At 36.0% G+C, this 21,726-nt stretch overlaps 1 protein-coding gene and 1 long non-coding RNA gene across 2 annotated transcripts in view; one reads left to right on the top strand and one right to left on the bottom strand.

The window, feature by feature from the left end:
* LOC106090280 (sodium-dependent phosphate transporter 2) overlaps window positions 1–21,726 on the bottom strand; it is a 96,408-nt gene that overhangs the window by 26,755 nt on the left and 47,927 nt on the right. The window lies entirely within an intron of this gene.
* LOC106090277 (uncharacterized) lies at window positions 4,486–6,485 on the top strand. Its single transcript, XR_001221783.2, has 4 exons — window positions 4,486–4,527; window positions 4,613–4,798; window positions 4,858–5,007; window positions 6,182–6,485. It is a non-coding gene; the product is annotated as an uncharacterized LOC106090277 (long non-coding RNA).

Below are 21,726 nucleotides of genomic sequence, written 5' to 3'. Positions count from 1 at the left end.
ATTCGAACCATAGTTGACACAGTCTTTTGAAGTCATAACAGAACACTACGTGCAAAATTTCAGCCAAATTGGACAAAAATTGCGGCTTCCATATGCTCAAGAAGTCAAATCGGGAGATCGGTTTATATGGGAACTATATCAGGTTATGGTCTGACTTCGACCGTACTTGACACTACATGCATAATTTCAGCCAAATTGCGGCTTATAAAGGCTCAGGAAATCAAATCGGGTGATCGGTTTATATGGAAGCTATACCAGGTTATAGGCTGATTTAGACCGTACTTGGCACAGTTATTGGAAGTCATAACACAACATCAATTATAAAATTTTACCCAAATCGGACAAAAATTGCGGCTTTCAGGGGCTTAAGAAATTAAACCCGGAAATGAGTTCAAATGGGAGCTATGCCAGGTTATAGACTGATTCGAACCGTAGTTGGTACAGTCGTTTGAAGTCATAACAGAACACTACGTGCAAAATTTCAGCCAAGTTGGGCAAAAATTGCGGCTTCCAGATGCTCAAGAAGTCAAATCTGGAGATCGGTTAATATGGGAGCCAGGGACGTAGCCAGAATTTTATTTTTGGGGGGTTAAGATACCTCAATTTTTTTAAATTGTGGTCGGTGATACTTGGTCATAAAGTCAGAACCGATTTATGTACCGATTGCCAACACACTATTTATAGGCCAATTGTCTTTGCGAATATCCTAGTTTTATAGTGTGTTAAGTTTCGCCGAATCAGTTTCAGTATTTTGATGACATGTTTTCATTTACGCTCAGGTTATTGTTTGTGTCGGTCTATTGGTTTTAAATGACTTTTAAATCCATAAAATTTTATGTTAAATATTGCAAAAATAAATTTTGACTAATTTTTACAAAGAACCATCTACATTCTACATAAATGATGTCGCTAATTTCCTCTTCGAACTGTATTAAAATCGATCAAAAATCCGTTTTTGATGGAAAAGATGTCCGGTAAAAATTGCATCCAACTATTGTCGAATAGGCTTACAATTTCCATCATGTCTTTATAAGTCATAAAGTTCTCCTAATTTATTGGAAATAAAATAAGAACTAGTGGTAGAACTAAAGATCAGAAACACGAATAGATTTTTACGTAATTGCAGTTGTAAACTTTTTTCGTTCTTTGCCTACTAATTGATGTTAAATGACCTAGTGGCAAACGTAAGTTTAATATAAAACTTGCTCTCATAGTAAAAGAGTCTGCTGACTAATATTATTTTAACACATTTCCTCAATTAAGTTGGATATTAAGTTCGTGTTTCATAGTGAAAATTAATATTTTTACAATTGCTTTTTTTTGATCATAGATTTTGTAGCAAAAATACTTTCCGATTTCATTCATTATTTATGATAATGTTTTAATAAAAGTGTTACGTAATGAGTAATATTTTAAAAAGTAATCGTGAAAAACTGTGAAACACGACCTTAATACCTACCTTTTTGTAAACATGCAATTTGACTCGTCGAATTTCATTAAAGATTTTCGTACATAACACATAAAAAAAAATCATAATTTGCAAAACCTTTTCATTGTACAATAAAAAGATTTTCGGTCAAACCCAACAGAACTAAAAAAGTTCTACTTGAATTTCCATCCCTTTTTATCAATTGCCTTAAAATTCTGTATTGTGAATTATGGAATTCGAAGGAAAAAAACGAAATGAATATTTTTTTTGTTTCTCTTCGGAGATTTGCTTTGGGACGCGTTTCGTAATTTGGTTGCAGTTACACATCATCCATATTAGGTGTGAAGGCTTCAAGGGCCGTACGTTGGTATGTTGTACTTATACCGAATTTATTGCGCAAACAAATCAATGATATATAAATACCACATTAACCATGCTCAATAACCCTGTCAATTAGCTGTACTTTCCACAATGCATGCGTTTTTGTGTAATGGCAGATTTTTTGCTTACACAATTACACTACTCCCATGGTATTCACATGATTCTGTGCATCTGTTAGAAGTTGTATTGAAGTTCAAACGCTAGACAACGGCAACCGCTCTTGCTGTTGCACTGGTTCAAATCCCCACCTGGCTCAACCGATTTTTTTCTTTTGAAGTTTTTTTTTGCCTGTTAGGTCGAAGATCATTAAATTTTACAATTTTTGTTTGTTTCTCCTTGAAAAAATTCGAATTGTGTTTCCGAGTCCATAAAATTTTTCATTTCATTGCTGATGTAATAATTATAATTTATAATTAAATATTTTTAATTATTTTTTGAAAAAAAAAAATCAGACTAACAAGCAATATTTTTTTTACGGATAAAATTTCAATTAAAATAATAAAACGAGAATTAAGAGAAAATTCATATAGAATTATGACTTAGAAAAATTTTTGGTAAATGTTTGTCTTTCGGAACAATTTTTATAAAAAAATTTTTGGCAAGAAAATTGTATGAAGATTTTGGCTTAAAGAGACTTTTAATAACTTTTCGTTTGAAACAATCAAAAATTAATCAAATTTATCTTTTAAAAAAATTACATCGCGATTCGGTCTTTAAATTTTATGATAATATAAAACTTTATCAAAATTGGACAACAGAATCGAGGGTCAGGCGTAATGGGTTAAACAAACATTTATTGGGGCTCGGGGCCGAAGGCCCCCCCTTAGCTACGTCCCTGATGGGAGATATACCTAAATCTGAACCGATATGGCCCATTTGCACCCAACGATCTACATCGATATTAAGTATCTGTGCAAAATTTCAAGCGGATAGCTTTACGCGTTCGACCTCTATCGTGATTTCGACAGATGGACGGACGAACATGGCTAGATCGATTCAGAGGGACGAGACGAACAAGAATATATATACTTTATGGGGTCTTAGACGAATATTTCAAAGTGTTACAAACGGAATGACTAGATTAGTATACCCCCATCCTATGGTGGTAGGTATAAAAAATCTGTAAACCGTTTAGGGGTGGAAATTTCATCAAAAATAAATGAAATATGCAACAATATTTCAAACACATTTCAATATTCCTGTTCCAATTAAGCTTGAAAAGTGTATGAATAAAATTAGTTTTATTTCCGCTCCCGAAACTTTTGAAAGCAAAAGTTTTCTTTCTGATATTCTAAATCATATGGAATCGATTAAGAATCGTAAAAATATGAAAAATTTTATTCAAGGTATGGGCCCAAAAGTCAAGAATGTACCCCCCAAAAAACTTTAATTCCCTTTTTTCTGTATGTGGACGACTTTGGAATTAAAAACCCTATTGGATCTAAAGCGAAAAAACAGAGCATTGGTAATGTCTGCTACAGTTTCCCCTACAATCCGGGAAAGTCGTCCATATGAAATACGGTATTCTTGGCTTGTTCTTTAAAGTCGAGCAATATAAAAATAAATACGGAATAAATAATAGTTTCGAACCCTTAGTAAATATTTTACGAAAATTAGAGTTCGAAGGTATTCAAATAGAAACCGAATCCAATTTTGAAACTGTGCATTTCGTTATGGGATTGATATTGGGCGATAATTTAGGCCTCAATACAATTTTAAACTTTTCGAAATCCTTTTCGACATTTTATTACTGTAGGTTTTGCTTAGTAAAAAAAAAGATGAAGCCCAAAAATGTCGTACCGAAAATAAACTGCTATTAAAAAACAGGCTAAATTATTGAGAAGCACCTAACGCAATGTCATTACCAAATAAGGGAATTTCGGCAAATTGCGTATTCAATAAAATCCCCACTTGTAGTTATGTAGGGAGTTTCAGATAATATTCAAAGAAAATTCATCTTCAAAATTCCATATTCTTACCCACTACTACCACTGTATTATAAAAAAATGTGGGCCAGTAAGAAATGTGTGGCTATTCAAATACGAAGCGAAGCATAAAAGAGTTTTAGACATACGCTCGTGTAATAACGTCTAGAAAAATATTCCAAAATCATTTTGTTTTAAACAGCAAATGCGTTTTGCAAACTTTCTCTGGAACCGCGCTTGCAAACAATATTATTTTTAAAAAACCAATTGTCGATTGCAAAGCAAAATCCTAGAAATTAATTATAGTAATGTGGCTGCTTTATATCTATCAATAAGTAAGATCTAAATATAATACGCATTATTTAGCTTTTGAAATACAACATGTAGCTTACTTGTATGATATAGTATCTTTAGACTATGTTCTAGATCCTCCAGTTGATTAAGTGATTACTAAATTGGGCAGACAATTTGCAAAGTTAAAAGTATTTTATCACAGTTATGTCTTTTCTAACGGATGTCTCATTTGATTTATCTGCTGATGAAGTCAATCTATATGATCTGCTGGATGGAAATTACAAAATTTATTTCAACAATTTCGTGGCAATGTTCTTCATTTTCTAGTTTGCAGAACTAATTAAACGCAATTTCAATTATTTTTCAGAACTAAACATTACATTAGATATTTTACAGATATTAAAAGAGAATCATATAAACAAATTATTCAACGGGTTTACTGTCGGCCAACAAGCTGTATTCGAACACAAATTACAAGCATGGAAGGGTGTAAATGATGTAAGTAAAGGAAAAGAATAGGAAAAGGTATTTGCTATAAAATGTATTAAATTGCATTACTTTTAATAAATTATCTTAAATCTAGAGCCCGAACAAGATGCCGATACGTCAATTGGACTTTTGCGAAGCACACACATAACTAGAGGGGAGTTTGACGTTTATTGGAGAAAATCTTATAATTACAGAACAAACGAAATTAAAACAATGAAATCTACTTCCGAGATCTTAAAAAAAATGGCCAGAATACGGAATGCCATCCGGCAGCGAATTGGTATGTTTTACTCTTAAGAACAATCGTTAAGTAATTCTGAATATTCATTTGATTCACAGATTTCTATTGACTTCTCCATGAAATATCCATTTTGTACTGATTTGCACATCAAATGGTCTGACAACGGCGAACAAATTTGGAATTTATTGAAATGTAAAATACCAAATCCGACAGTTTCTGCCGCATCGCAGAAGTTTAATAGTATTTCGGTAGGTAAGGCAGATTTTTTTGGCTGAATTTATATTTTTTTATACCCTCCACCATAAGATGGGGGGTATACTAATTTCGTCATTCTGTTTGTAACTACTCGAAATATTCGTCTGAGACCCCATAAAGTATATATATTCTTGATCGTCGTGAAATTTTATGTCGATCTAGCCATGTCCGTCCGTCTGTCTGTCGAAAGCACGCTAACTTCCGAAGGAGTAAAGCTAGCCGCTTGAAATTTTGCACAAATACTTCTTATTAGTGTAGGTCGGTTGGTATTGTAAATGGGCCATATCGGTCCATGTTTTGATATAGCTGCCATATAAACCGATCTTGGGTCTTGACTTCTTGAGCCTCTAGAGTGCGCAATTCTTATCCGATTGGAATGAAATTTTGCACGACGTGTTTTGTTATGATATCCAACAACTGTGCCAAGTACAGTTCAAATCGGTTCATAACCTGATATAGCTGCCATATAAACCGATCTTGGGTCTTGACTTCTTGAGCCTCTAGCGTGCGCAATTCTTATCCGATTTGAATGAATTTTTGCACGAAGTATTTCGTTATGATATTCAACAACTGTGCCAAGTATGGTTCAAATCGGTTCATAACCTGATATAGCTGCCATATAAACCGATCTTGGGTCTTGACTTCTTGAGCTTCTAGAGGGCGCAATTCCTATCCGATTTGGCTGAAATTTTGCATGACGTATTTTATTTTTACTTTCAACAACTGTGTCAAATAAGGTTCAAATCGGTTCACAACCTGATATAGCTGCCATATAAACCGATCTGGGACCTTGACTTCTTGACCCCTAGAGGTCGCAATTATTATCCGATATGCCTGAAATTTTGTACGACGGATCCTCTCATGACCATCAACAAACGTGTTTATTATGGTCTGAATCGGTCTATAGCCCGATACAGATCCCATATAAATCGTTCTCTCTATTTTATTTCGTGAGCCCCAATGGGCGCAATTCTTATACGAATTGGCTGACATTTTACCGGACCATATCTTGATATCGTTTTAATACCAGAGCAACTCTTTTCTTATATCCTTTTTTGCCTAAGAAGAGATGCCGGGAAAAGAACTCGACAAATTCGATCCATGGTGGAGGGTATATAAGATTCGGCCCGGCCGAACTTAGCACGCTTTTACTTGTTTTTATTACAGAAAGCAACATTTCCGCAGTTTTTTTTTTTGGCATCTTCAAAAACTTTTTCCACCACCATTTAGCTGTTTTAACTGAACCGAACGGCTCTAAACAAAGAAAGAAGTTTTCTATAGCTGATTCCCAGGTATATTTGGTATTAATTGGAAAAACTAAAGGCGAAGTTGACGCTTAGCTGAATGTGCTGAAATTCCAGTGTCGAAACATACAGCCATTACTTTTGGCAACTTGTTTAAACTATATTTCGTGTTTAATATCGAGTTTCCAAAACAATCTCAAATGTTCTACTCATCTATTCAAACTTTTTTCTATGAAATACCAACATCTAAAAAACTTTTTAAAGTAGAAACAATAATTGCTGAATTGTAAACTGTATATATCGAATAATTTTTGGAGAAAAGTTAACAACTGACAAGATGTAGAATACTTTTAGTTGATTTTTACATATAAAAAAAAATATATAAAATAATAATTTTAAATATTTATTTTTCTATTTTTACGAAAAAGAAAGTTATATAATTGCAACAATATAATAAACTATTTTTGTTTCCGACTCTTCGATGTAATGTTATCTACATTATAAGACACAACAAATTTACTTCTTTTGTTTATTGTTTATTCGGCTCGAGGTCATGAAAACAATTGTTAAAAAACGGATGTTATTGTTTTTGAAAATTGTTTTATTATTGAAAAATCCAATATTTCGAAAATCACCGGTTGTCTTCCTCAGGAAATTTCACTGAAATTTTTATACGTTTATATTGTACATTAATATACAAAACAAATATTTATTTTTCTCTTTTTTTTCAATAATTACAATATTCTTAACAATTTCAAACGACTTTCTTCTAACAATGTAAAACTTACACTAAAGCTCTCTCACTCTCTATTGTCTGTACTTATGTATCCAACTCCTATAAATCTGTACACAGTGGTCTGTGTCCGCCTTAAAGTTTATCCCTTTGTCAGAAGGAGTGTTATATGTAACATTTCTAACATGTATCTACGTTTGTAATTGTTTTATTGTGTCAACATTTCTACGTCCTTAAGGATTGGAATGTGTCCTGTCAAGCTGCAATGAGCGGCAAGTGCCGTCTTTTGTTCTATGAGTTTGTGAGACAGTTTTTGGTCCGATTTGTGGGCCGAAATTCGAGTTTTTAGTTTTGTACTTGTGGTGCCTACATATGCCATTGGGCATGAGTTACCCTCATTTCCATTGCATTGTTCATTGCATCTTATAAACTACACTAGGCTTATCTTCTTTATCTATTTTAGTCTTTGTCCTGCTAAAAAGATTACCTACGGTGTTGTTGCTTTTAAATGCTAATCATCATAAAAAATAATATTTTCAACAAATTTTGCTACTGGGATGGGCAAAAGAATCAACAATCAGCGTTGTTGATATGATATTTTTTTGATAGCTCAGAAAAAAAATTCAACAATTGTGATTGTTATATCAACAAACACAATTGTTATTTTTATACCCTCCACCATAAGATGGGGGGTATACTAATTTCGTCATTCTGTTTGTAACTACTCGAAATATTCGTCTGAGACCCCATAAAGTATATATATTCTTGATCGTCGTGAAATTTTAAGTCGATATAGCCATGTCCGTCCGTCTGTCCGTCCGTCCGTCCGTCCGTCCGTCCGTCCGTCTGTCTGTCGAAAGCACGCTAACTTTCGAAGGAGTAGAGCTAGCCGCTTGAAATTTTGCACAAATACTTCTTATAAGTGTAGGTCGGTTGGTATTGTAAATGGGCCATATCGGTCCATGTTTTGATATAGCTGCCATATAAACCGATCTTGGGTCTTGACTTCTTGAGCCTGTAGAGTGCGCAATTCTTACCCGATTGGAATGAAATTTTGCATGACGTGTTTTCCTATGATATCCAACAACTGTGCCAAGTATGGTTCAAATCGGTCCATAACCTGATATAGCTGCCATATAAACCGATCTTGGGTCTTGACTTCTTGAGCCTCTAGCGTGCGCAATTCTTATCCGATTGGAATGAAATCTAGCACGAAGTGTTTTGTTATGATATCCAACAACCGTGCCAAGTATGGTTCAAATCGGTCCATAACCTGATATAGCTACCATATAAACCGATCTTGGGTCTTGACTTCTTGACCCCCTAGAGGGCCCAATTCTTATCCGATTTGAATGAATTTTTGCACGAAGTATTTCGTTATGATATCCAACAACTGTGCCAAGTATGGTTCAAATCGGTTCATAACCTGATATAGCTACCATATAAACCGATCTTGGGTCTTGATTTCTTGAGCCTGTAGAGTGCGCAATTCTTATCCGATTGGAATGAAATTTTGCATGACGTGTTTTCCTATGATATTCAACAACAGTGCCAAGTATGGTTCAAATCGGTCCATAACCTGATATAGCTACCATATAAACCGATCTTGGGTTTTGACTTCTTGACCCTCTAGAGGGCGCAATTCTTATCTGATTGGAATGGAATTTCGCACGACGTGTTTTGTTATGATATCCAACAACTGTGCCAAGTATGGTTCAAATCGGTCCATAACCTGATATAGCTACCATATAAACCGATCTTGGGTCTTGACTTCTTGACCCTCTAGAGGGCACAATTCTTATCCGATTTGAACGAATTTTTGCACGAAGTATTTCGTTATGATATCCAACAACTGTGCCAAGTATAGTTCAAATCGGTTCATAACCTGATATAGCTGTCATATAAACAGATCTGGGGATTTGATTTCTTGAGCTTCTGGAGGGCGCAATTCCTATCCGATTTGGCTGAAATTTTGCATGACGTATTTTATTTTTACTTTCAACAACTGTGTCAAATAAGGTTCAAATCGGTTCATAAACTGATATAGCTGCCATATAAACCGATCTGGGATCTTGACTTCTTGACCCCTAGAGGTCGCAATTATTATCCGATATGCCTGAAATTTTGTACGATGGATCCTCTCGTGACCATCAACAAACGTGTTTATTATGGTCTGAATCGGTCTATAGCCCGATACAGATCCCATATAAATCGTTCTCTCTATTTTACTTCGTGAGTCCCAATGGGCGCAATTCTTATACGAATTGGCTGAAATTTTACACAGGTCTCCAACATATAATTTAATTGTGGTCCGAACCGGACCATATCTTGATATCGCTCCAATAGCAGAGCAAATCTTTTATTATATCCTTTTTGCCTAAGAAGAGATGCCGGGAAAAGAACTCGACAAATGCGATCCATGGTGGAGGGTATATAAGATTCGGCCCGGCCGAACTTAGCACGCTTTTACTTGTTTTTATTTTAGTTTGTTGATTCAACGACATCCATCGTTGAAAAGATCTGTATTTTTTTAACAAATCGTACTGTTATATGAACAATTGTCATGGTTAATACGTATCAAAAAAAAATCAAAAATTGAACTGGCAGAATCCACAATTTGTGTTGTTTAAAAAAATATTGTTTTGATTGTTGTATTGCCAATTCCGTTGTTGGAAGAATTCAATTAAAAAATTAATTGTATTGACATTCTTGTCATTGTTGGTTTTTGAATGAAAATATTAAAATTTAACATAAGGTGTGGTTCATTGTAACTTGTTTAAATTGGCCACTCTGTGGCTACAAGTTGCATTATATGAATAAAATGAAAAAAAAAATTAAATATTTTGCTTGTTAGTCTGAAAAACTTTTCCAAAGAATAATTAGTAATTATTAATTATTTGAATTACATCAGCAATGCAATGACAAATTTAAGGACTCGGAAACACAATTGTAAAACCCAAAAATTATCACTCAGATTAATTTCGTTGTTTTTTTTTTCTTGGAATTCCATAATTCGCAATAGATTTAGAGTATTTAAGGCAATAAAATAATTATTTCACATAAAACGATTTCGTTTTTTTTTTTTTCTTGGAATTCCATAATTCACAATAGAGTATTTAAGGCAATTGATACGGAACTCATAGTGATTAAGGGACGAAAACTCTAGTAGAAATTTATTAGGTCTGTTGGCTTTGACCATATTTGAGCACTGTGAAATATTATTTAAACAATTTAAAATGTACTTTTTGAATTTTTGTTTTTATCGAAGAAAATCTTTTTACAATGAAAAGATTTTGCGAATAATGATTTCCTTATGTGTAATGTACGAAAATCTTTAATGAAATTCGACGAGTCAAATTGAAAGTTTACAAAAAGCTGGGTTTTAATTTTTCACGATTACTTTTTTGAAAAACTATAAAAAATCACTGAAAACGAAGCACTTTCAATAAAATTTTATCATAAATAATGGAAACGCCCTAATGAATGAAATCAGAAAGTATTTTTGCTCCAAAATCGATTAGCTACAAAAGTCGCCATCTAGAGTCTTAAGAAGTCAAATCTGTTTATATGGCAGCTGTATCGGTGATATGGCAGCTGTATCGGTTTATATGGCAGCTGTATCGGCTTACAAATCAATTTTAGCTATTCTTAGCACATTTGTTATAATTGACTTATAGCAAAACACCTCATGCAAAATTTTAACCAAATGAGATAAGATTTGCACCCTCTAGGGGCTCATGAATTCAAGATCGGATACCGATGTATATCCCAGCTATTTAAAAACATGGACCGATATGGCCCATTTACAATCCCAAACGACCTACATTTAAGGAATGCTTAACTCCTTCGAAAGTTAGCGTGCTTTCCTTAATTGGTCTCTATTCCTCGCTCTTAACTCGGTTCAATTCTGATACTGTGTCCCCATCTAAGAGCCATGTCTGTTAGCCGTAAAAACCGGGCAACGACATAGGAAAAGCTCCAACGTCTCAACATATTCCCTACATGCCCTACACATGCTATCACTTGTCGCACTTATTTTGCATACTAGAGCTCGCAGTCCTTTGTGTCCCGTGATGATACCGAAAGCTACACTGATATCCTTCTTACATAATTTCAGTAATGGGCTCGTCTTCTCACGATCCGGATCTCCCCATAATATTTTCGTTGTCCTAACGACCGTTTCGCTGTTCAACAGTGTTACATGCGTTCGTCGGCCACGCCCTTAATTCAGACTCCGTCGCCCCGAAAATCTTCGGCTTAACCAAGTTTATTGATGGCAGTCCTCTGGCCTTCACTACCAAATCGTCTGCTTTTTCTTTCACCCTTACTCTGCTATGACCCGGAACCCAAACGATGCGGATTGTGCCAATTCTCCTTCTCACACTCTTAGACTGTTCTTGACCTTACTGCCCTGGCTGTTATTGCCCTGATGTCCAGTTTACTGTCCTCATAGTTATTCACACAGATTTCAGTCCCTGTGTTCTCAACGTGGACCCCCAGGCCCACCCTGTCTTCTAGTTGTGATTCATCCATGTAGTATGAACTTCCAGATGGCACTACCAGAGTTTCGTCGAACCAAGACTGTGGCGTTGGCAACAGTGCCTCGCAGTGCGATCAGAAACCTCTTCCATTTCATTTCCAGGTTTCCTATCGTCGCCTCGATTATTCCGCAATGGTGTGACTTGCTCCTATCCTTAATCCATTCTCCCATCGCCTTGGGTCTTATAGCCACAGTAGCTGCCTCACACGTTATCTGTACATCTATGGGTCGTATATATGCTAAAACAGTCTTCAGTGCTCTAATGGGCGCCCCGCCTATGACAAGGCAACATGTTCTCTGAACTTTTTGTATCATACTTTCGTTTCACTTTTCTACGTGGCAGTCCACCAAGCTCCTGAGGCGTAAGTGAGTATTGGTGCAATCACGCTCCTGGCTATGCTCCCGAATATAGACCTTTCAGTCCAGTTTCCTGTCCAAGATCACTCCCAACTATTTGATCTTGTTGGATAACGAAAGCGTTCTGTTGAGGAAACGTGATGCCTCAAATTAGATCACCTTCGTCTTCCTCGTAAACAGGCAGATATCAGACTTCTTTGGGTTAACATTCAGATCTCTAGGTCTAGCCCAACCGTATGCTATCTGCCAGACGCTTTCGGTTGGCGTCGTTGTAGCAGTGTATTGAACACTGAGGCGGCAGCCCTTGCCGATGAGGGACTCCATCGGTAAATCCGGTACGTACGCCATGGGGTCTAGATCTCTTCGGCCTTTCTGCATAGCAGATTCGGATCCTTACCCCCTAAAAGTATTATAATATCATCTGCGGGTTCAAATCCCTCCTCAGTCAGCATAATAGATTTAATGCCTTGAGACTAAGTCCGTAATACTTTATTTATGTTGGAGGAGTGACGATAAAATACCATCCTGCGACGTGTTTGTGCCATTTTCTCCCTCATCTTTATGTCATGGGACCCACAATTTGTCCACTAACGTTTCCCTTACAAATTACATTTTGACAAAATTTCCACAGAGAATGAAATTTTGACAAAATTTCCCCAGAGAATGAAATTTTGACAACATTTTTCAGAGAATTTAAATTTCCTAAAGAAATGAATTTTGACAAAATTTCAAATAGACTCAAAACGGCTGAATCGATTTTCTTGAACATTTCACAGAGGGTGCGAATGGTTCCGTGATGAAAAAAAGGTACTTCAAATTTGATATCTGAAGGGCCATATCTCGGACATGGATGCCGCGGTTCAAGAGAAATTTTCTTTGCATTCTTATAGTAACCACTAAAAATAAAAATTTGATATCCACATTTGGAGTGGGTGGCTAAGAGGAAAAAAGAACCAAAGAAACCCAAATGAAACCTTAAATCTGAGGCTCAAATGAAAATTCAAAACTTATTTAGGAGGGCAAAGGCCTGTCTACCCCAATCCAAAACCAAACCGGACATATTTACCGACCATGTCAATATGTGGCGCAAATGAAAGATACTTGGAAGTAGAGAACAAATTTTATATCCACATTCGAGGCGAAAAGTTTGCGAAGTCAAAATCGCCATGAGAATATTTCGCTTAAATAGAGGATTTTAACCCTTAAAAGTCATCCTTATTTTGTTAGCAATAATAAAAGCCGTCGCACGTCGTCGTTTTAACGAAGGATGACTGTCTAGGGTTAAGAATGGAGCATCTTACATCCGAACTAAAATGGCCGAAAACCTTCCAAGCTATATCATAGACCAACGAAGATCATATGCGTATGATTCAAATAAAAACATATAAATGTAACATCCTCTTAGTCGAGCGATATAGTGCATATACCACTTTCGGGGCATATTGTAAAAGAAGGCGCAGCGGAGCCGGCCCGGTTCAGCCAATTTCCTATAAAAATTAAATTTTGAGAAAACTTCCTATTACAATAAAATATTGACAAAGCGCAGTGGCGCGGACAGAGGAAATAAGTGGCAACAAGTAAAAGCGTGCTAAGTTCGGCCCGGCCGAATCTTATATACCCTCCACCATGGATCGCATTTGCCGAGTTCTTTTCACGGCATCTCTTCTTAGGCAAAAAGGATATAAGAAAAGATTTGCTCTGCTATTAGAGCGATATCAAGATATGGTCCGGTTTGGACGACAATTAAATTATATGTTGGAGACCTGTGTAAAATGTCAGCCAATTCGAATAAGAATTGCGCCATTTGGGGGCTCAAGAAGTTAAATAGAGAGAACGATTTATATGGGAGCTGTATCAGGCTATAGACCGACCATAATAAACACGTATGTTGATGGTCATGAGGGAATCCGTCGTACAAAATTTAAGGCAAATCGGGTAATAATTGCGACCTCTAGAGGCTCACCTACAATAATAAGAAGTATGTGTGCAAAATTTCAAGCGGCTAGCTTTACTCCTTCGAAAGTTAGCGTGCTTTCGACAGACAGACGGATGGACATGGCTAGATCGACATAAAATGTCACGACGAGCAAGAATGTATATACTGAATGGGATCTCAGACGAATATTTCGAGTAGTTACAAACAGAATGACGAAATTAGTATATTAGTATGAAAGGTATTGGAGACTAGTAAACGAATATGGTATGAAAATTTGGGTCCAAGTACCCAGCGGGTCTCCCCAACCCAGTGGGAGGTCGCTCACCTCCAAATGGGCATATTAGCCGACCATGGCTATATGGGATTCAAATGAAAAATATTTGGGAGTAGATTACGAATATGACATTAAAATTTGCGTTTAAGTCTAGTTGGTGCTTTTCTCCCTAAAGATACGTCAAATGGGTTATTTGACACATTATGACAATATGGGTCTAAAATGAAAAGTATTTGAGAGTAGAAAACGAATGTGATAGCCAATTTTGGAGCCAAGTGAACTTCATTTCCGTTGGGAATAAAGAACGAATTTGATATCTATTTTCAGTGCAAAGTGCCGGTGGCCGTCTCAGCCCTAAAACACCCTCAAATTAAAGGGATTTGCAAGTGTAGCACGAATTTGATATCCATATTTGAGTGGAACTGTCTGAGGTGTCATCCCTTCCCTTAAGAGCACTTCTCATTACCCCAATTTTTAAAAACACCAGGAACCGAGCGGGGATAACCACTGCTTTGTCCGATGTTATCGCCATGATTCAAACTCGTTCGCCGTCATAGGCTACAATGGCACGAATTAACAAAAGGGTGATTTTTTAAGAGCTATAAGAATTTTTTTTTAAAAAAAAGTACATAAAATTCAGAAGAATGCATGAAATCTTAATTTGAATCGATAGTACGGTCCATATAATTTAATGTTTGAAGATTATATCATGCAAATGTTGACCGTGACTGCGCCTCAAATGGTCCATCCGCTTAGTACAATTTTGGCATACTATTTGTGTCGGCCGGAATCTCACGAATAATGTTGTCTTCCAATGCGTCAATTGAAGCTGGCTTGTCTGTTTAGATATGAGCTTTAACATAGCCACACACAAAATATACTAAAAGCATTAAATCGCACGATCTAGGCGGCCAATTGACCTGTCCCGAACGTGAAATAAAATGTTCACCGAACTCACCTCTCAATAAGTCCATTGTTACGCGTGCTGTGTGGCATGTGGCACCGTCTTGTTGAAACCACATGTCATGCTAGTCAAGCTCTGGCATTGTGGGCAAAAAAAGTTGGATATCATCTCACCATTCACAGTTAGCATCATCTTTGAAGAAGTACGATCCAATGATGCTACCAACCCATAAACCGCACCAAACAGTGACTTTTTCTGGATGTATTGTTAGCTTTTGCAATGTGTTTGGCTGTTCTTCACTTCAAAATCGACAATTCTGCTTATTTACGTACCAAAAATGAGCATCAATGGAAGAAGTGAGCGATGAATTTTTTTAACAGAGCACGCATTTTGAAAATAAAATTCAATAATTTGACGATTCATGGTTAAATTATAGACCAAACTGAAGATTTTTGAGAGTGAAACAAAGCACGAAACATGCGTGATCTGTTGCCAAAAAGATAATAGCTAAAAATGCACCCTTTTTGAGGGTTACTGAACGATTCAAGGGAATGAGCTGAAAAAGAACCCTACCACGTTATAGAAAAACCTGTTATCTGAGAAGACATAAAAATCAACCACATTGTTACATTGTCATAATTATTTCTAATGTGCAATTGTTTGCTATTACTAAGTGAATCAAATAAGCTTCTATCCACTGAGCAAAGAACATTTATTAAAAATACAAGAGTTTTACGAACACGTGCTTAGTGTTTTACAACAACTAGATAGTAATTACAAACTTTTCCAATAAAAAAAGGTAAACTGATTATCTAGTTTATCAGAGCTTAGTCATAAGAAGAAAAAAACACAAATAAAAAGGGCGCCACAAATAGAATAAAACATGATACACCAACAGAGAATGGCTGAATTGCACAGGTCATAAATCAATTGCAAATCTTTCTCTCCTGTCAAGCACCTCACGAGCAACAAAAATCAAATACTTAATAAAAATTAAAGCACAAGACGCCAACAACAAAATGATATATCATACAACGTTTTTGGCCATATTTCTAAAGGCAAAAATATTTTGAAATTATATTTTTTTTTTGGCTTGCCTTCGCCTTCTACGAAATGGAAATGCAAAAGTCAAGAACAAATAGGCATTAATAATTTAAAATTTTTCTTTTATTTTCGTTTTGTGGTTTTTTATTGATTTCCGAGAATAAGGCATTGGCTATGGGTATTCCGCTTTCCAACATATTTTGCTGTTTTTATAAGTTGATTTTTTTTATTTTTTTTTTTTTTGTATTATTATTGTACATTGTTCTTAGCGGTTTGGCTTCGGCTCTCTGGAAAATTTATTGACGCATCATCAAATTCGAAACACACAGTACAAATCAATCAACACGTTTTTGCCCTATTGAAAAGGCAATCAGACTTTGAGTAATTCAACCACAGACCACATTGACTGAAATGTTTTGCAAAGTACTTGATTTTTATACATTTTTTTGCTTGACTCAAATGTCTTAAAATGGAAGAGATTTGAAAACAAGTAAAAGCGTGCTAAGTTCGGCCGGGCCGAATCTTATATACCCTCCACCATGGATCGCATTTGTCGAGTTCTTTTCCCGGCATCTCTTCTTAGGCAAAAAAGGATATAAATAAAGAGTTGCTCTGCTAATAAAACGATATCAAGATATGGTCCGGTTCGGACCACAATTAAGTTATATGTTGGAGACCTGTGTAAAATTTCAGCCAATTCGTATAAGAATTGCGCCCATTGGGGCTCACGAAGTAAAATAGAGAGAACGATTTATATGGGATCTGTATCGGGCTATAGACCGATTCAGACCATAATAAACACGTTTGTTGATGGTCATGAGAGGATCCGTCGTACAAAATTTCAGGCATATCGGATAATAATTGCGTCCTCTAGGGGTCAAGAAGTCAAGATCCCAGATCGGTTTATATGGCAGCTATATCAGGTTATGAACCGATTTGAACCTTATTTGACACAGTTGTTGAAAGTAAAAATAAAATACGTCATGCAAAATTTCAGCCAAATCGAATGGGAATTGCGCCCTCTAGAAGCTCAAGAAGTCAAGACCCAAGATCGGTTTATATGGCAGCAATATCAGGTTATGGACCGATTTGAATCATACTTCGCACAGTTGTTGGAAGTGCTACCAAAACACTACGTGCAAAATTTAAGCCAAATCGGACGAGAATTACGCCCTCTAGAGGCTCAAGAAGTCAAGACCCAAGATCGGTTTATATGGCAGCTATACCAGATTATGAACCGAATTTAATTATACTTAGCACAGTTGTTGGAAATGATACCAAAACATAGACCGATTTGAACCACACTTAGCACAGTTATTGGGAGTGATACCAAAACACCACGTGCAAAATTTAAGTCAAATCGGAGGAGAATTGCGCCTTTTAGAGGCTCCACCTGCAAAATTTCAGTCAAATCGGATGAGAATTGCGTCCTCTAGAGGCTCAAGTAGTCAAGACTCAAGATCGGTTTATATGGCAGCTATATCAAAACATGGACCGATTTGGCCTATTTACAATCCCAACTGACCTACAATAGCAAAAAGTATTTGTGCAAAATTTCAAGCGCCTAGCTTTACTCCTTCGAAAGTTAGCATGCTTTCGACAGACAGACGGACGGACTTAAAGTGACATGACGATCAAGAATATATATACTTTATGGGGTCTCAGACGCATATTTCGAGGTATTACAAATAGAATCACGAAATTAGTATACCCCCTCCTATGTTCGAGTGTATAACAAATAAGGAAAGGCAAAAGTCAGGCGGTGCCGACTACGCTACACCTACCCTATAAGTGGAAATTGGGAGCTGTATTTTATTCTGAACCGAATTTATTGTATTTGACTTTTTTGGAGGTTTCCAGATGGATCATAAAAAAATCCATACAAAATGTAGAGCAAATATGTCCAAAATTTTAATAAAACTACGGTTCTATATGTGCAAATAGGGCATTATGTATATGTATACGGAAATTATATCTAAATCTGAATCGAATGCTATGAAATTCATCAGTAATATCGAGATTCATAAGAAAATCCTTCGGGCCAAGTTTTGAGAGAATTGGCTAACAAATAACCACATTATTGTAGTATTGTTCAAAATCGGACGAACATATATATGAGAGCCATATTTAAATCTGAACTGATTTCGACCAAACTTCTTAGACGTGGAGGTAGTTGTCGAGGAAAGCGTTGTGAAAAATTTTGGGAAGATAGGTAAATGAATGCGCTTGTAGTGGCTCTAAACATGAAATTCGTGCGATTTATATATGGGCGCTATATCCAAATCTGAAGCGATTTCTTTAAAATCGAAAATATAATAAAGTCATAAGAAAATCCTTCCTGGCAAATTTCGATAGAATCGGTTAACAAATGACCACATTATTGCAATATTAGTCCAAATCGGACAAACATATATATGGGAGCTATATCCAAATCTGAACCAATTTTTCTAATTTCATTAGGCTTCGTATTTTGGCTAAAAAAATACCTGAGCCAAATTTGATGAAAATTGAGACCTGTACTTTGTTCACAAATTAACATGGACAGACCGATCTGAGTCGATCGGTATACTTATCAATGGGTCTAGCTCTCTTCCTTCTGGGTGTTACAAGCAAATGCACAAAGTTACAGGGTATTGTACAACAGTAGTGGTGTAGGGTATACAAAACGACAGACGGACTATCAGCATTTCTGAGTCCTACTACAAATTTTATCACAGTAGTGGTAAAAGGTACAGTTTCTGACTTCGTAACAAATTCCATATATATGTATACTTAGTTTACCAATTTCATGCTAGGACCTTAAATACTCAACTAGATTCCTTAGAAAGCACTGCCTCCAACTTTGGACGCCGTGGCGGCCGATCGCCATTATATTTCGCGTTTTGCTTATTTGCATCAAAAGGATAATAATGAAAGGTATGCGTTTCTCTTTTTGCAAAAAAAACTCCTTTATAGCATGGGACGTTCTAATGTACATCATAAAGATGATGATGATTTAACAGCAAAAAAATCCGTTGCTCTCATTTTCAAGGTTGTAAGGGTTTATTGACCCACATCTCAATCTCACCTCATCTCATCTCTAAGGTCTATAGTAACCTAGAATCTATTGCAAACTGATACGGCGAAAAATCTCCCTTACATCTAGGTTTGTCATCAACAGTTCCACTCAAATCTTTGTTCTTAACAGCTGCGATTCGCAATTCAATTTGTATTCATCTACAAATGATTAGACATTGTAAATATTCTTGAGATTCCTCCACCAATATAGAAAGGCATGATAATTTATTACAAAGTTGACCCTTATTTGAACCCCCCCCCCCCCTTCGTTTTGCTCTGTATGTGTTAGTTAAACTGTAAACGAGTGTTAATTATTTTCAATAAATATCCCGTGATAGACAGTTTGCCGTTGAATAGAATTGCACAAAAACAAATATTAGTTTTTCTTTCACTTGTTTCCGTTTTTGTGCAGCAACAAATTGTCTATAATTAATTACATCACAAAAACAAACCATTTTTGCATTGCAACAGTCAAGAGAGGCGAAGTACAATATTTGCGGGGCTCGGGTGAAATGAAAAGTGTTCGTTATTGGTGTGATTCAAAATAAACATTGCGAAGACTACAAACGCCATCAGATGAAATTCAGTTTGATGTTTATTTTGCATGTTTTTCAAAGAAAAGTTTCGTTTCGTAAATTTACCGGGAAAATGTAACGAAATTCCATGACACTTGAATGGATGGATGGATTTGTGACAGATGATAGCTAGGGTCTGGGGTGAAGGTGATAGAAGTAAAACGTAGTAGAACATGCAAACGAATGTAATTTAAAAAACAAACCCAGAGGAGCATCATCACTGTACTCTACGACAAAAAACAAAACCAAAAACAACAGTAATACTCGTACATACAAGGCGACAAAATCAATATTAATCTGTTTTGGAACGATGCAACGACGATGATGATGATGCAAAAGCTTATACCGTTGCTGAAATTGCACAGCACCACCTGCAGTGCCTCCCAACCTGGGGGGGGGGGTGTCTATGAATGAATGTTGTATGGTGGTGGGAATTGTTTTCATAAAGTATATGGTTGGGTGCATCGTCCACATACCAACTAGCTGGGTGGTAGTCAATCTGTCTGCCTGGCTAACTTAGGCAGCCAGTGCCTGCCTGTCAAGTTGCCTGACTAGTGTACGTGCGCAATGTCAAGGTCATTGTTACCCAATGTTGCGCCAAAAAAACCCCAAACACCAAACTTTAATATTCAAAAAAAAGTTGTTAAATTAACAAGGAAAACAAACACAAATATTGAATAGTCCGTCAATAGTCAATGTCAATACTAGCAGTTCCGAAACCCTTGCATAGTGGGATGAAAACTAAGGAAAAACTAACACATCGTGTGTACCTTTATTTTCCAAACAAAAAAAAAAAAGATCTCTTCGTAATGACATAAGCACTAATTAGCAAGTGAATAATAAATGAAGTATCCTGCTTCTATGCAAGGAACACATACACAAGCTAAACTTTCATACGAATGAATCAAAGTCGACCAATGCAATAAGTGGTGGTACACTGATAGAAAAAAGAATACCAAATGGTATTAATTCAATACCAGAAGAAGAAGAAGACTATTTGGAATAGTCTTGTGATTGCGGTAAAAGTTTTGTTTATCTTCGTCGCCATTATAAGTTTTTTTTTTTTTCAATTTGATAAAATATGTTTTTTTTTTTTGCGTAGAGGTGTGTTTTTACAGAAAATGTAGGAATTTATGCATCATTTATGTATTAGCGTAAGAGTGCGCTCACAAATTAAACTCAAAGTTTTGAAGTTTACTTTAAGTCGGCTGTCGTTTACGCCGCAAAAGCCGAATATTGACACAGGAAAAGTGCAAATAAAGTGAAATAAAATAAAATAAAATGAAACGAAATGACATAATATAAAATTAATTACAAAAAAAAATAAAATTAAATTAAAAATTAAAAAAAAAAAATACTGGGACGATTTGATGCAGCCTTCTTTAACACTTCTGATGTCGATGATTTGGGTGCTCGTATCACCTTACTCTTTGATTATCTTTTTGCGTTCGTGCCTGTTGTAAGAAAAAAGATTCATAATGATGGCGGTGATTGGATGAAGTGCAGGAAGATTTTGGCGGCTCAGTATCTTAGAGATTTAACCTATAGTGCATATCAAGAGCATCGTGCTCCTGAGAATTGGAGGACTTTTATTATTTATTAGGTAGTTTACATTCCAAGGGCTTTTGGCGTGTTCTTAAGGGTTCTGGTTGCTTAGGCGATGACAGTCAAGTGTATGATGGTGATGTTGATACGGTTAAAAATATGTTTGGTTCCGGTGTTCGAGCTAACCGACCTATTAATATTGATTTTGAATCATTTCCCGATATTAGAGATTCAGTTTCCTTTCGCTATGTAAATATTGATGATGTTTTGGTAGCTTAAGGAAATATTAAGGCTAAGTCCATTGGTGTTGCTGGTATTCCTATCAAGTTTCTCAAATTTTTATTTCCCTATACTTCTGGTTGGATTTTGCATTTTTTTAATTCCATTTTGACTTTTTCTGTATTCCTGATGTATGGAAAATTTCGCGTGTAGTACCAATTCCTAAGTCTTCTATTGTTAGTGGTCCTGATGATCTAAGACCTATTTCAATTATTCCAGTACTT

This window comes from Stomoxys calcitrans, chromosome 1, assembly GCF_963082655.1.
Source record: "Stomoxys calcitrans chromosome 1, idStoCalc2.1, whole genome shotgun sequence".
NCBI lineage: Eukaryota > Metazoa > Arthropoda > Insecta > Diptera > Muscidae > Stomoxys > Stomoxys calcitrans.
The sequence above is the reverse complement of the archived record's forward strand: the minus strand, read 5'-3'. Positions and strand labels throughout refer to the sequence as shown.